Here is a 16,324-nt window from a genome sequence, read left to right on the forward strand (position 1 = left end):
TATACAGACTTCATGGGGGAGACCAGCATTTCTCAAACTGGGGGTCCCAACTCAAAAGAGGGTTGTGAGGGGAGCGGTCATAAGGCTATTGTAGGGGGGTTGCAGTATTGCCACCTTTACTTCTGTGCTCCCTTCAGAGCTGCATGGCTGGAGAGTGGCGGATGCTGACTGGGAGCCCAGCTCTGAAGGCAGTGGCACAGCCAGCAGCAACGCAGAAGTAAAGGTGGTAGTACCAAACCATGCCACCTTTATTTCTGCACTGCTGTTGGTGGCAACACTGCCTTCAGAGCTGGGCTCCCAGCCAGCAATGGCAGACCTTCCTGCAGCTGGGGGAGGCTCCTGGAAGTGGGTCTGACCCGGCCCCGGGAGCAGCCACTAGGCCAGGGAACCCCCAGCCCTGCCCCTCCCTGGCTCTGGGCCCAGCATCCTGGCACTCGGAGGGCTAAAGGGGCTTTGGGCTGGCTGTGCGTTTGTGGGGGTGGACCATGCACCCCTCCCAACCATGGCACCCTGGGCGGTTGCCCACATCGCCCATCTGTAAGGCTGACCTGATCCTCTCCCCCCACCATGCCACCCTCACTTCTGCACTACTGCTGGTGGCAGTGCTGCCTTTAGAGCTGGGCACCCGGCCAGGAGCCATTGCTGGCCAGCAGCCATTGCTCTCCAGTCGCCCAGCTCTGAAGGCCGCACCACCGACAGCAACAGTGCAGAAGAAAGGGTAGCAATCCCTCAATCCCCCTACAATAACCTTGTGACCCTCCCAATGACCCCCTTTTGGGTTGGGATCCCCACGGTTACAACACCATGAAATTTCAGTTTTAAGTGTCTGAAACACTGAAACTTATGTTTTTTCAAAGCAGGTTGTTTGATGGGTGGGAGTTATCAGCTGCCCCAGGAACATCCCATAAAAGGCATGTCTGGCCAACAAAACTCCAAAAAAGCCAAGAAATTGGGTTTTGGGAAGCTACAGAGCCAGGCCTAGGGCTCCTATGTGGATGGCTCAGGCTTCAAGAAAGTTTTGCAAGGATTCTGGAGACTGAACTCTCTGCTTATTCCAAGTGGAGTAACTCCCACCCATCAAACAACCTGCTTTGAAAAGGTGCATTATTGCTACTCCTCTGTAGCTTTCCATAGGATGGGGTGATTGAACCTCAAGTTAGTAAGAAAACCATCAGAAAGGGATGGTGATCATTAGTATCTTCATGGTTCTAATCCGTTTACAATCACCTTTTTTGCCTTATCCAAATTCTTATTGCCATCTGCCAGTGGTCACAGTAGCTCACAGTGCCATCTGTCCACCATGACTGACTTACAGATTCTCTACTCCTGATGCCACAGTGCCTCTTGTTTCAAAATGCTCCCACGATCTCCGTTTTCTCCAGAACTCTGAGTAACATTTTGAGAGCAATTACAAGTGGGGAGTGATTAGAGTGTTTCTAAGTGGAAGACACACAGCAACATCCAGTCATGTGACTCAGCTGAATCATTAGAATATTGGAGCAATTGATTTGGATTGCTTCCAGCACAGAAAATATGCTCCACTAATAACTGCGTTGAATAGGAGAACACTTCAATAATTTGCCATGGATTAGGAATAATAAATATATTAGAATAAATTGCTGTTCGTACTCGTCTCAAACTAATTGGTGGGCTGCTTTGAAATGGAAGTTGTGACTCTTTGCCTAGAGACCCCTCCCTATACAGTTCATGAGCTATGTTGATTTATACCAGCTGAGGATCTGGCTCAGTGTGCCACTCCTATGGATATAAATGGGTACAGATGAAGGATGGCTCAGGGGCAGGGTATGGCTCACCATTTATTTCAGATTTGCACCTTTTCTTTTTTTCAGAAATAATAAGGTACATTATAGCAATCAATTCTCTACACTTAGTACAATGGAGGAAAAAAATTCACAATACACAACATCCCTCATACAATGTGCTTGCTAGCAGCAGGTGCACCTTTCACCTTCCTCTACAGCATAGGGCACTTGCTGGTTGAACTACAGTAAATGATGGATTCTCTGTGACTTGAAGTCTTCAAATCAAGATTTGAGGACTTCAGCAACTCAGCTAGAGATTATGGACCTGTTGCAGTACTTGGTGGGTAAGGTTCTGTGGCCTACGATGTGCTGGAGGTCAGACTAGATGATCATGATGGCCTCTCTGGCCTTAAAGGCTGAGTCCACTGTCAAAGCATAGAAAGAAAACAAAAGTGAGACTCTGATCTCCGTTATACCAGTGTAAATTCCGAGTAACTCTGACTTAAGTGGCATATATACTGATGTAACTGAGATCAGAATCAGGCCCAATAGTCATTACGCTGAGGTACATGTTACACTTAATTATTCAAGCTTTAGACTTGTGAGGAATACTGTAAATTGTAAAGAAACTACAGATACCTAGACATTTTTGTTAGTATATTGTAGTTAACGCAATGAGAGCCCCATCCTGTTCCCACAGAAGTTAATGATGTTCTCATTCACTCTAGTGGCAGCAGGATTGGTTCCCAAACATTTTGCTAAGAAGAGAGCCCTTTTTTATTATGCATTCACAAACTTTTTTTATAAAGCACCCACCTCCATTAGCCTTATTTAATAAACACTATACCAGGATAAATACACCTTTCTCAAGGTATAGTAAGAATATGTTCTTTAAAGCACTAGATGAGAGCTAGGTATTTTAATTTTAATTCTCACAGCCATTTTAATACTTCAGTGACACTATACATCATGCTAATGTAAATATTACTCCTTTGCCTGTAAAATATACTTCCCCTTTTCACCCAGTACCTTTTAAGGTGTTTTTTTATAAAGCTGTAACAGTCTAGCCTAGATCACATTCCCAGTTTGCAACTGGAGTGCCCAAATGATGACTAAATTTTGAAAGGTTTTGTTTAGCATTTTAATGTAAAAGCTGTAACATGATCCACTATTACAACCGTGCTTAAACACAATATTTCTTTAAAATCAGTGTGAACAGTTTTTTTTTTTTAATAGACAAAGGACATTCTTATGTTTAAGACTCTGATTCAGGAGATCTGGGTTCACTTCTCAGATGAGCCACTCCCTGTGTAGCCTTGATTAAGTTATTGAATATATATCCTTAGTTCCTCATCTGTAAAATGGGGATAATTTTTTTCTTCCATGCTTTCATTATAAGACAATCTAGATAGTGAGCTCATCAAGGCCTGAGGTGCCTCCCATTGTCTCTGTACAGTGCCTACAGAGTAGGGATCTTATCTCACTATTGTAATACAAAATCCTGTATTATGCTCTGCAAATGCTCCTTTTCTTTAATAACTACTCCAGCTTTCCTGCTCTGTTGCATAGAAAATGAACAACCACACTAATACCATTGATTTATTGCAAGTTTTGACTTTAAATGTTACTTTAGTCACATCCTTTAAACTCCCAAAGTCCCAGCCAGTAATTTGGCAGACTTTAATCTTAGTCTCAGGCTAAAAGAGACTGAAAACAAGGTAATGCTCAAGGGTTCTTGGTTTCAGATACAAATTCTTAGATGGAGAGAGCAACTCTCTCTATACACGTGCTGCAGAAAGATTTACTAACCAGCAAGCACAAAACTTATTCCAGTTGCTAGTTGTCATCTTCTTGTCTTGTAAAAAAATAGTCTCTGGACTCTCTCTTGACCCTGTAAATGCCGAGTGCTGAACTCTATAGATTGGGATCTCACTTGGATTTTTTTTTTCTGTTTTCTAGGGGAGTTGGATCTGTGATTTAAATGCATTTTTAGTGGACTTGTTGAGGGCAACTGACAAACATTTAATGGCAGATTATTCTTGTTTAGGGAACTTGGGAGCCAATCAGAATTTACTCCTAGAATTAGGTTCTGACATTGTCATTGTCATGTCAGGCTTATTGATGGGTGTGTTACAAGAGCTGGCAGGAGGACGATGCCATTGAAGTTGTAAGGGCAGAAATGTTTTGTTCATGTTTTTTTTTCTTCTTCTTGTGAAATAATTTTTGCAAAGTGCTTACTCTGAATCTGAGCTAGAATTCTAGGAATAACCAGTCACCTGCCTAAGCTGTTTTCTTCCCAACGTGCTATTGAAACTGATGCCCGAAACGTTAAAAAGCAGTGAAACAGAGCTCTCTGCATTTTGGCACAACCTGCCAGCAGGGTTCCCTTGAGAGCGAGATCACAAGATGAACTCCGGGGTAACTTATCCATTTCCCAGGTCCAAGTGCCTAGACTGCAGGAGGTAGTTAAATGCACAGTAACTACATATCTATCTAAACCTGGCATTTAGTAACACTGTAAACAAAAACAGATGAAACAAATAAATGTCATTCAATATATATACCTCTATTGTTGAACTATGTAAAAGTATTACATGATACAATCACTATTTCATGTGACTCATGTTCACATACTGTTAATTTTTCTATGGTATCGAACATATTATATGAATAACGTCATTCTTAAAAGGTAAGTCTCTGTTTAAATTGGAAATGATCCTGAACCAAAATCACAGATCCCAAAATCTGGGGAAGTTCAGAACCAAATCTGAACTTTGTGGGTGGATGCTCTCACTCTCTCTAATGGTCTGAACGAAAGTTCCAGCTTTGAATACCCTAGAACTCTAACTATGGATTGAGATCTAAACTGTGCAGTTTGAGTCCAGCTCTAATATTTAGGGTCATATGGCTGCATCACCATGTATGTGAGCACCTCACAATACTCCTGTAAGGTTGGTTGGTACTGTTATCCCTATTTTGCTGATGAGAAACAGAGGCTACGTAAGTGACTTGCCCAAGGTCATATATAAAATCTGTGGTAGAGCATGGATTTGAACCTAGGTCTCCTGAGTTTCAACCTAACACCTTACTTACAGGACCATCCCTTAAAAAAAAAAAAAAAAAAAAAAAAAAGCTCTGTTTTAGGGCCCCAGCAAAATACCCACCGGCTTCAATGGGACAGGACTGGACTTCTGTGCTGAGATTTCTCAAAATTAATGTTAATAAAACGGGCATCCAAATCTCCTTAAGCAGCTTTGAAAATCTCAGTCTTCATTAGAAACTGTGTGTGCATGTGTGTATTTTGGATATACTTTTCTCCTCTAGTGTTGCTGTTTAGCTAGGCTCTTACTAAGTCCTCAAAAACTAAATCCACATGGAAATTCTAGACACTTTTCTGTTGGTAGAAAGGCCATATTTACATCTATCAGCCTTATACATACTTCCTATTTGCACTACTGACTTTTGTACTTTTTGGCCACCTTTGCCATTACTATTGTCCCTGATACATAGCCAGGTGTTGCAATCATGATGGAAAATGCTCCCATCTTTCTGTATCATGCATAGTTACATTCATACTTCGCTCCACTGTTCTTGAAAATTGGGGTTGAAAAGGCATCATAAATGTTTATCCATGCTTCAGAGGTCAGCATAGGACAAAGTATTTATGAAATGCTGGATTGCTTGATAGATTTTAAAACATTGTAACCATTATTTGATTTTAAATAGGTGGCTCTGGTTTGTGATAGCCCCGATCCTACCCTGTGTATTACATTTAAGTGCTGTACTTTCCAGTCTTGTTTGGCTTGCTTGCTTGCTTGTCCTGATTCTCAAGTCTATACTTACCTCCGGGTCCGGCGGTAAGCAATTGATCTTCTGGGATCGATTTATCGCGTCTTGTCTAGACACGATAAATCGATCCTGGATCGATCCCGGAAGTGCTCGCCGTCGACGCCGGTACTCCTGCTCCGCGAGTGAATAACGTAGCTGAAGTTGCGTATCTTAGTTCGAAGTGGGGGCTTAGTGTGGACCAGCCCTAGTGTCTGTCATTAAATCCCTTTTTTCTTATCTTTCCTTGGATAAGATTAGGCTATCTAGATGGGGGAGGGGGGGGGTAATTGGAAAGGAAATGCTCCCTTAAAATAGATTGTCTCAATTCTTAAAATGCCCAGAAAGTGCTTTGGATGACAGTATGGTCCCTTTAAAGATCTCTCTTTAGCCAGGGAAGAATCTGTCCTTACTTGTACTGAGATCCCTGAATTTTTTTCAATATCATTCTGAAGTGCCCAATGGAAACAAGCTAGATGGTATCCCAGATTCAGGTCTTATAGTTTTGAAATGCCTAATGTTCATGCCCCAGGGAATTGAAAGAAACCTTTGTGGTTTGGTAGATCATATAATTTATAGAGCTTCTGAAGGCCAGTAACCATGAAGGCTCACTTGGGCTGGATAAGACACATATGCTTTATGCAGTTACTGTGTGACTTCTCCATAGATCAGGAGGGAATCAGCTTCTTTTATGAAGCTCTATTTTAGCACGATTACATTTTGGGCTTGAAAAGTTTTGTTTGCATTGAAAATTGGCAGATCTTCACTGATGGCTTTTCTTCGGACTGCACAGAAATCTCATTCTTCACTTTCAAATTATCCCATTAGTAGAGGTTAAGTTATTGTGGTTTGAAATTTTGATTTTTATATAACATTTCTTTGTCTCCCTCGAGCTTACTCCTTCAAGCTTCCTAAAGAGTGATCTCTGCTTCAAAACGTGTACTCTGGATATATTTAAAGAAACGTATTGTTAGCAAATTTTGTTTGTAGTTCTGGGCTCAGTTCTGCTCCCACTGACATCAATGAAAGGTTAGGGGTGCGTGTGTTTGGCCACTGACTTAATTGAGAGTAGGATTTTCCCATCTCTCTCTGCAGGTGTTCATGATTCTATGCAGAAGTAATGCTCAATGGAGAATTAAGATAATTGTAATACACTTAATAAATAAATTATTTATGGGCTCTAATCAAGGACCAGGGCCCCAATGTGCTAGGAGCTGTACAAATATGTAATTAGAAGACAGTCCCTACTCCAGAGAGCTCCCAACTTAAGTTTATGATAAGTGCTACAGGTAGATGAAATTGACAGTATTGTGTGGCGTAGAAAAGGCATTGTAAACCACGCTGGGCCTGTGTGCATGTTAATCCATGCTTTGGAAGCCAGTTTAGAACAGAGTTTTTATGAGAGATTGGATTGCCTGGTAGATTTTGAAGCACTGTAACTTTATGTGATAATGTAATGTTTTAAATAGGTGTTTCTGGGGATGGGGGCAGGGACAGGGAGAGAAGAGGTCAGGGTAACAGTTTGCACAGATGGCAGTAGTCTTGGCTTGTGGCAAAAGTACCATATATACGTGTTCATAAGCCGAATTTTTTTAGTAAAAAAGGGAAGCACCAGAGAAGGGGATCGGCTTATGAACGGGTATAGGGAGGGAGAGGTGGGACACAGCCCCTCCCCCAACAGAGGGAGCAAGGAGAGGCAGCAGAGACAGAAGGGAAGAGGCGGGGCCAGAGTCTCTCCACTTCTGGCCATGCTGCTCTTCCCCCAACCTCTAAAGCAGCTGCAGCTCCGGGGCTGGCAGGCTGCACCCGTGCCGCTCGGCCCCACCCCCCAGAGCAGGCTGTGGCCGCGCCGCCCGGTCTGGCCCACTGTAGCAGGCTGCAGCCGCGCTGCCCAGCCTGCCGGAGCAGCTCCAGCCAGGTCAGAGACATCCTCCCCTGGCCCTCCCCAGATAGGGTGGGAAGGGATGGGATGGGGAGAGTGTGGAGGTCCCGGGCTTAGGGTGACCAGACGTCCCGATAAAATCCCAATATCCGCCGGCAGCACTGTGGGTTTTTTTGTGTGTGGCTCAGCCAGGGCAGGACTTGGCTTTTTTTTTTTCCTCTCTGCTGACGGGCGCACCCCCCCCACCCAAAGTGTCCCGATATTTTCTTCCCCTCATCTGGTCACCCTACCCGGGCTAGGGGTGGGGTCATGTGGGGGGTGGTCACAGGGGTTACTCCCCTAACTCCCAGCTTCTCCCCCCCAAAAAAATTTCCCCACCAGTTGCTGTCCCGGCCCATCAGGGTAAGCAGCTGGTGCGCTGGGACATTTTGTTTACTTAGGTTTCCCTCCGTGCCTGCGGACGGTCGAGGTAAACAAACCATCTCGGCCCCGCAGCAGCTTATCCTGATGGCCCGGGAGCCAAAGTTTGCTGACCCCTGAATTATAGGGTCAGTTTATGAACGGGTTATAAAAATTTTTCCATTTTTACTTATCCATCTTGGGGGGGACGACTTATAAACGAACCAGCTTATGATCAAGTATATACGGTAAGTCTTTGGGAGGAAATCCAAATGATGGTTTTACAGAATTTGACTGTATTTTGAATATCTCTTCCCCGCCCCCCTTTCCCCATAAAAGGGGTGGCAGACAACTGACACTAGCATTATTGGCAGAGTGGAGGTGGGGGTCAGCAGTGCAATAAGGTAATAGATATGATAGGTGGGGAGAGGTTAAATCATGAAGAGCTTTAAAGGTGCATCCTTGAAGTGCACTGTGGAGAAAGGGGAAGACAGTGGAGGCAAACAAAGAGCTGGAGAGGGCAGAATGGTGAACCAGGAAACTTGAAATTACTGCCGTATTTTAAGGCTGGTTTGGACTTTGGAAAAGAGAAAAGTAGAAAAATCGTCATGCTTTCAAACATGTATGGATAAATTCCACTGACAACTAGACTTTGTTGAAGAAAAGACTTTAAAATGGCTCCATTTTTAAAAATTGAGGCAAGGTGTCTGTTCCCCTCTATTTGCCCAACAAAAATACACCAACACAATTGAAATATAGGTGAAGTTTGGCTCATGGAAGAGGCATTTAAAAAGGCAATAAAGTAAAATGCCATCATCTGAAAGCCTGGACTTGATTCGCTGTCATTGAAGCTAATGGACTAAACATCCTATTTCTATTGCTTTTACTGTATTTATGAATGTGTCAATGAATTGTCTCAGAAATAGACATGGCTGTCCACTCTCCAGGCCAAAAGTATTCCATGAAGGTGTCGGCAGTAAAAGTGGCATCACTGCTATTAAAACAGGGAAGCAAACTTTAAGGCATTAAAGAGTGATGGATTCCTTTTTCTTTAAAGTCAGCAAACACTGAAGACATTACAGTGAGCAACATTATGGCAGAGGCACTGACTCTGTGGGTGCTCCGGGGCTCAAGCACCCCTGGGGGGGGAATAGGGGGCACTCAGCACCCACCAGCCACAAGAACGAGGAGTACTTGTGGCACTTTAGAGACTAACAAATTTATTTGAGCCCCGGAGTTGGCCCCTGATCAGCTGTTCAGCGGGCAGGAGGCGCTCGGGAGAGGAGAGGCAAGGAGGAAGGAGTGGTGGGGGAGTGGGGCTGGGAGAGGGGGATGGAATAGGGCGGGGCCTTGGGGGGAGGAAGCAGAGTGGGGTGGGAAGAGCCCACGTGAAGGCAGGGCCTTGGGGGAAAGGGTGGAGCGGGGGCGGGAAAAGGTGGACTGAGGGTGGAGCCTTGAGGGAAGGGACAGAGTAGGGGGCGGAGCACCCACCAGGAAAAATACAAGTCAGCGACTGTGCATTGTGGCCTTAAACAGGATTGAATTCTTCCCTGCTGTAGGTCCATTGACATATGAGTACAGTGGGGTGGACTCTCTAGGTAGAAGCAATGGGCTGTGTGCGTATGAGCACATTTATTTAAAGCTTCCCTTTTTATAACTTTTTGCATGAACTTAGTGCTGGTAACAGGTACTACATTAATAGCCCTGGAGAGTGAAGTCCTCAGTTTATCCAGAGAGCCGGTGCAGCACAAACAGCCAGTGCTGTCCTCCCAGCAGTGTCCTGCCAATGTGCCTCCACACCCATTCAGTCATTGGCCTCTCTTCTGAGACTGCCAACAAGGTGCCAACTGTGGTGTAGACCTTTGTTCAGTGGGACGAGGGATTGAAATAAGTACTTTAAAACCATTGAATGGTGAAATTAAGTATGTGCGGATGCAGGGAAACCAGTTATTTTGAAGAGAGACCTGAGTTTCCAGATATGCATAGTTCAAAGGGACAAGTTATGAAAAATGTAGAAAGTGGAACATTTTTTTTAACTTTGGAAACTTAGCAGTACAAAAACAGTATGGGAGGAGGAATGGATTTTTAAGTTTTTATGATTCAGTCTGAGCTTTGAACTTTATGATGTTTTTCTAACCTGAAATATTGAATCTCTAAGAGGATTTTATGGTCCCATAAGTTTCTTTAGGGGCAGACCTCAGCTGGTGTAAACTGTTATACCTCCCTTGAAATCACTAAAGCTATGATGATTTATACCAGGTGAGGAGCTGCCCCTTAGCCCTGGTCTACACTACGAGTTTAGGTCGAATTTAGCAGCATTAGATCGATTTTAACCCTGCACCCGTCCACACAATGAAGCCATTTTTGTCGACTTAAAGGGCTCTTAAAATCGATTTCAGTACTCCTCCCCAATGAGGGGATTAGTGCTGAAATCGACATCGCCGGGTCGAATTTGGGGTAGTGTGGATGCAATTTGACGGTATTGGCTTCCGGGAGCTATCCCAGAGTGCTCCATTGTGACTGCTCTGGACAGCACTTTCAACTCAGATGCACTAGCCAGGTACATAGCAAAAGCCCTGGGAACTTTTGAATTTCATTCCCTGTTTGGCCAACGTGGCGAGCTCATCAGCACAGGTGACCATGCAGTCCCAGAATCGCAAAAGAGCTCCAGCATGGACCAAATGGGAGGTACTGGATCTGAATGCTGTTTGGGGAGACGAATCCATGCTATCAGAACTCCGTTCCAAAAGACGAAATGCCAAAATATTTGAAAAAATCTCCAAGGGCATGATGGACAGAGGCTACAACAGGGACTGCAGCAGTGCCGCATGAAAATTAAGGAGCTTAGGCAAGCCTACTAAAGAGGCAAACGGCCGCTCCGGGTCAGAGCCCCAGACATGCCACTTCTATGATGAGCTGCATGCCATTCTAGGGGGGGGCCCTACCACTACCGCACCCCTGTCTGTGGACACCTGCAAGGGGGGAGTCTCATGTAACAGGGATGAGGATTTGGGGGATGAGGAAGATGAGGAGGTGGAGGAGGAGGAGGATAGCGCACAGCACGCAAGTAGAGAAACCATTCTCCCCGACAGCCAGGAACTGTTTATCACCCTGGAGCCAATACCCTTCCAACCCTTCCAAGGCGGACTCACGGACCATGAAGCCGGAGAAGGCACCTCTGGTGAGTGTACCTTTGTAAATATAATGCATAGTTTAAAAGCAAGTGTGTTTAATGATTAATTTGCCCTGAAGACTTGGGATGCATTCGCAGCCAGTACAGCCCCTCCTTTTAAATGGCCAACCCAATGGGTGCTTGGTATGGGAAAGGAGGGCGCTGCTGTTTGAAACCATTCCCATGTTATGAAGGTTGAAGAAGCTGAAAGACTGTGGCTTACCATGGCTGCCTGTAAGCCAAATTGTGTTGCTCAGCCCTGCGCGTGTGATCTCTCACACCAAACCGGCAGGCCCTCAATATAAGAGGCAAAATGCGACCTTGTACCTAAAGCACATGTGCTATGTAATGTTAACAGCTTGGTTCACCGTGAAAGAGTCTACCCATTGTTCTCTAAAATGTGTCTTTTTAAATACTACTCTCCCTTTTTTTCCTCATGCAGCTGCAAATGTTTCAACGCTCCCCCTATCATCTCCGTCCCAGAGGCTAGCACAGATAAGAAGGCGAAAAAAACGCACTCGCGATGAAATGTTCTCTGAGCTCATGCAGTCCTCCCGCACTGAAAGAGCTCAGCAGAATGCGTGGAGGCAAACAATGTCAGAGTCCAGAAAAGCAGAAAATGAATGCGAGGACAGGAGGGACGAGTGAGATGAGAGGTGGTGGCAGCACGATGAGAGGAGGCAGGATGCAATGCTGAGGCTACTGGGGGATCAAACTGATATGCTCCGGCGTCTGGTGGAGCTGCAGGAAACGCAGCAGGAGCACAGACCGCCGCTGCAGCCCCTGTGCCTGCCCTCCTCCCCAAGTTCCATAGCCTCCTCACCCAGATGCCCAAGATCGCAGGGGGGAGGGCTCCGGGCACCCAACCACTCCACCCCAGAGGACTGCCCAAGCAACAGAAGTCTGTCATTCAGTAAGTTTTGGAGTGCAGTGTGGCCTTGTCCTTCCCTCCTCCCGTCATCCACCACCCCACCTGGTGCTTCCCTCCTTTCCCACCCATCCCGGGCTACCTTGGCAGTTATCCCCCTATTTGTGTGATGAATTAATAAAGAATGCATGATTTTGAAACAATGACTTTATTGCCTCTGCAAGTGGTGATCGAAGGGGGGAGGGTGGTTGGCTTACAGAGAAGTAGAGTGAACCAAGGGGGCGGGTTTTCATCAAGGAGAAACAAACAGAACTGTCACACCGTAGCCTGGCCAGTCATGAAACTGGTTTTCAAAGCTTCTCTGATGCGCAGCATGCCCTGCTGTGCTCTTCTAATCGCCCTGGTGTCTGGCTGTGCGTAATCAGTGGCCAGGCAATTTGCCTCAACCTCCCACCCCGCCATAAACGTCTCCCCCTTACTCTCACAGATATTGTGGAGCACACAGCAAGCAGCAATAACCATTGGAATATTGGTTTCGCTGAGGTCTAAGTGAGTCAGTCAACTGCGTCAGCGCGCTTTTAAACATCCAAATGCACATTCTACCACCATTCTGCACTTGCTCAGCCTATAGTTGAACAGCTCCTTACTACTGCCCAGGGTGCCTGTGTATGGCTTCATGAGCCATGGCATTACGGGGTAGGCTGGGTCCCCAAGGATAACTATAGGCATTTCAACATCCCCAACAGTTATTTTCTGGTCTGGGAAGTAAGTCCCTTCCTGCAGCTGTTCAGACAGACCAGAGTTCCTGAAGATGCGAGCATCATGTACTTTTGCTGGCCATCCCACATTGATGTCAGTGAAATGTCCCTTGTGATCCACCAGTGCTTGCAGCACCATTGAAAAGTACCCCTTGCGGTTTATGTACTGGCTGCCAAGGTGGTCCGGTCCCAAGATAGGGATATGTGTTCCGTCTATCACCCCACCACAGTTAGGGAATCCCATTGCAGCAAAGCCATCCACTATGACCTGCACATTTCCCAGAGTCACTACCGTTGATAGCAGCAGCTCAGTGATTGTGTTGGCTACTTGGATCACAGCAGCCCCCACAGTAGATTTACCCACTCCAAATTGATTCCCGACTGACTGGTAGCTGTCTGGCGTTGCAAGCTTCCAGAGGGCTATCGCCACTTGCTTGTGAACTGTGAGGGCTGCTCTCATCTTGGTATTCTTGTGCTTCAGGGCAGGGGAAAGCAAGTCACAAAGTTCCATGAAAGTGCCCTTACACATGTGAAAGTTTTGCAGCCACTAGGAATCATCCCAGACCTGCAACGCTATGCAGTCCCATCAGTCTGTGCTTGTTTCCCGGGCCCAGAATCAGTGTTCCACGGCATGAACCTGCCCCATTACCACCATGATGTCCAAATTGCCAGGGCCCATGATTTGAGAGAAGTCTGTGTCCATGTTCTCATCACTATCATGATTGCGCTGTTGTCACCTCGCCTGCTTTTGCAGGTTCTGCACATACTGCAGGATAACGCGTGAGGTGTTTACAATGCTCACAACAGCAGCGGTGAGCTGAGCGGGCTCCATGCTTGCCATGGTATGGCGTCTGCAGGAGAGCAGAGTTGCAGCGGAAGCGGTGGATGACAGTGGATGCCACGAGAATAGATATTTATACCGAATGATAAGAGGACCTGCGAGGTGGATTCATGGCACCAGGAGAGCTGAGTTGCAGTGGAAGCGGTGGATGACTGAGCTCATTTACTCTATTGAGCTCAGTCATCATTTACTCAATTGAGACTGAGCTCATTTACAACAGCAGGAGAGCAGAGTTGCAGCAGAAGCGGTGGATGACGATGGTTTGCAGACCTATTGCACCGTCTGCTGCCAGCAGCACCCAGGACACAACAGCAGCGGTGACGGTGAGCTGAGCTGAGCGGGCTCCATACTTGCCATGGTATGGCGTCTGCACGGAAAAAAGATGCGACACGATTGTCTGCTGTTGCTTTCACGGAGGGAGGGGCGACTGACAACATGTACCCAAAACCACCCACAACAATGTTTTTGCCCCATCAGGCATTGGGAGCTTAACCCAGAATTCCAATGAGCGGTGGAGACTGCGGGAACTGTGGATAACTACCCACAGTGCACCACTCCGTGAGTCGATGCTAGCCACGGTATTGAGGACGCACTCCGCTGACCTACTGTGCTTAGTGAGGACATACACGATTGACTGTATAAAATCGCTTTCTAAAGATCAACTTCTATAAATTCGACCTAATTTCCTAGTGTAGACGTACTCCATGGAGTTGGATGTTGAGAATTTGCTTATAGTTTAGTTTTCTGAAGGTAATTATTCTGGGATGAGCATTGTGTCATCCTAGATAATGCTTTTGGTGGAATCAACTAAGATCTTCCTTGTCTGTCACTCTGATCATGTCATACCCCCTTTTTGAATCCCTCCACTGACTCCGTTTGCCACGGCATCAAATTCAAGCTAGGCTATTACACTTCAATGCCAAGTCTTTTCCTCCATACTTATCTGCTCTGGGATCTTGTATATGTCCCTTTCTCATTCCTCCACTCTGCCAGTAATACCAGATTTGAATATCCATAGATCCTCTTCTCCCACTCTGCCTCATGGACAGCATGTCCTCCCTGAACTAATCTGGAAAGTAGCTATTCTCTGCTCCTCCAAATCTGTTCTCACAAACCACTCCTGTCATGATTCTTTCAAGAAATCAGCCAGTGAATGTTGGATGGTTTGAGAGGCAGTCCCATTATTAATATTTTATTATTAAAACAACAGTAGCATGTAGAGGCCCAACTGAGATTGCGGGCTCTATTGCCCTGGGGGCTGTCCAAATACATAGACAGTCCCTGTTCCAAAGAGTGTGCAATTTAAACAGACAAGTCAAAGGGTGGGAAGGGAAACAAAGGTAAAATGACTTGACTTGCCCAGGTCAGTGGCAAAGCGAGGAATTTTTTTATCAAGCTGTATTCATAGCAAGTCCATATCAGTTGTGAGATCTATTGTTACCCACATCCTCCCCTACCCCCACCGGTCACATCCTCTTTTCTCGCTCCCCTAATGCACATGATTTCTAACTGGAATGTAAGCAGTGTCTTTTTACATGATTTTTACAGCACCTAGCAGAATGGCGCACTGATCCTGCTGGCACTATGAATATGAAATAATTGATAATACATACGTGTATTTTCAGTGTGTTTAGGAAGTCACAGTAAAGTGGAGTGAAAGTCCAGAACTGCTTCACTGCACTTAAAACTTTTACTCTTCTGAAGCTCATAGTTTATAAAGTGAAGTTTCAAGCTGTTCCCTGAGAAGTGCAGCAATTATCTTTTACCATATAGGTATTCAGTGCTACATCCAAAGTGATTATCACCTCCCGCTCCTCCTCTGCTCTGGCTGAGAGGAAGAAGAGATCTATAATGTAGGGAGGAGTGAAGTGGAATCCCTGAATGACTACATTTCCACAGTTGTTCCCAGTGGGGTGTGAAGAGCTACCTGGCTGGCTTAAATATAGCTGCTCCCCAGAAGAGTGAAGACATGGCCTTCTAGGGTAGGTCTTCACCACACAGTTAACCCAGGCTCCTACATCGGTTTTAGCCCAAACCCCTCTACCACCCACACCGAAAAACCTGTTGTGACACTGCACCCCATATTCTTCATTGATATTATTCTCATGTCATAATCATAACATATTTTATGCAAGATGAGTCATGTGAGATGTCATTGGAAATGTTATGGTTTGCTGAATATGATTATCCTATTTGTATGCATGTATCATTTTTGTATCTGAATTTATGAATATTGACTATGTATCTGTATTTCAAAATGTAGTTACACCTGGGCAACATCCACTAGGCAAAATGCTCTCAGTCTAGATAGCTGGCTGGGAAGGGCCCATTCAGTTTAATGAGCCATTAAGAGGAAACAATAGGCCTTAGGAGAAGCTTATCTCCCACCTGGGGAGCCTTCCTGAGGATGCTACAGACAGCCTCCAAGTAATGGCTGCTGTGACACAACAGGGACACAAGACAGGTCACCTGGTGCTGCACTCCATCTTGGGATGTCAGTATTTTCCCACCGACTGGCGTGGGAACCAGGCTTTGAAACAAAGGATTCCCACCATATGCAAAAGCTATATAAGGCAGGAGAGTGACATCATCCTTGTTCTTCACTGACACCCCACCCAAGAAGACTCCTGGAAACACCTGAGGAACAAAGACTGACCTGGGGGAAGTGCTGGACTCAGGCTAAAGAGAGTTTTAGCCTGTGAATGGAACACCTGGGGATTCCAAGCTGTAAGCAAGTGCAGCTTGCCCCTTAAGAAGCTGCAGCCTGCTTGTATCACCACCTAGGGTGAGAATCTGCTATTCATATCCAATCTATT

At 45.6% G+C, this 16,324-nt stretch overlaps 1 protein-coding gene across 1 annotated transcript in view; it reads left to right on the forward strand.

Moving 5' to 3' along the window:
* SLC24A4 (solute carrier family 24 member 4) overlaps positions 1-16,324 on the forward strand; it is a 136,513-nt gene that overhangs the window by 7,529 nt on the left and 112,660 nt on the right. The window lies entirely within an intron of this gene.

The sequence above is a fragment of the Terrapene carolina genome, unplaced genomic scaffold (genome assembly GCF_002925995.2).
Source record: "Terrapene carolina triunguis isolate 2854851 unplaced genomic scaffold, T_m_triunguis-2.0 Scaffold96, whole genome shotgun sequence".
Taxonomy (NCBI): Eukaryota; Metazoa; Chordata; order Testudines; family Emydidae; genus Terrapene; species Terrapene triunguis.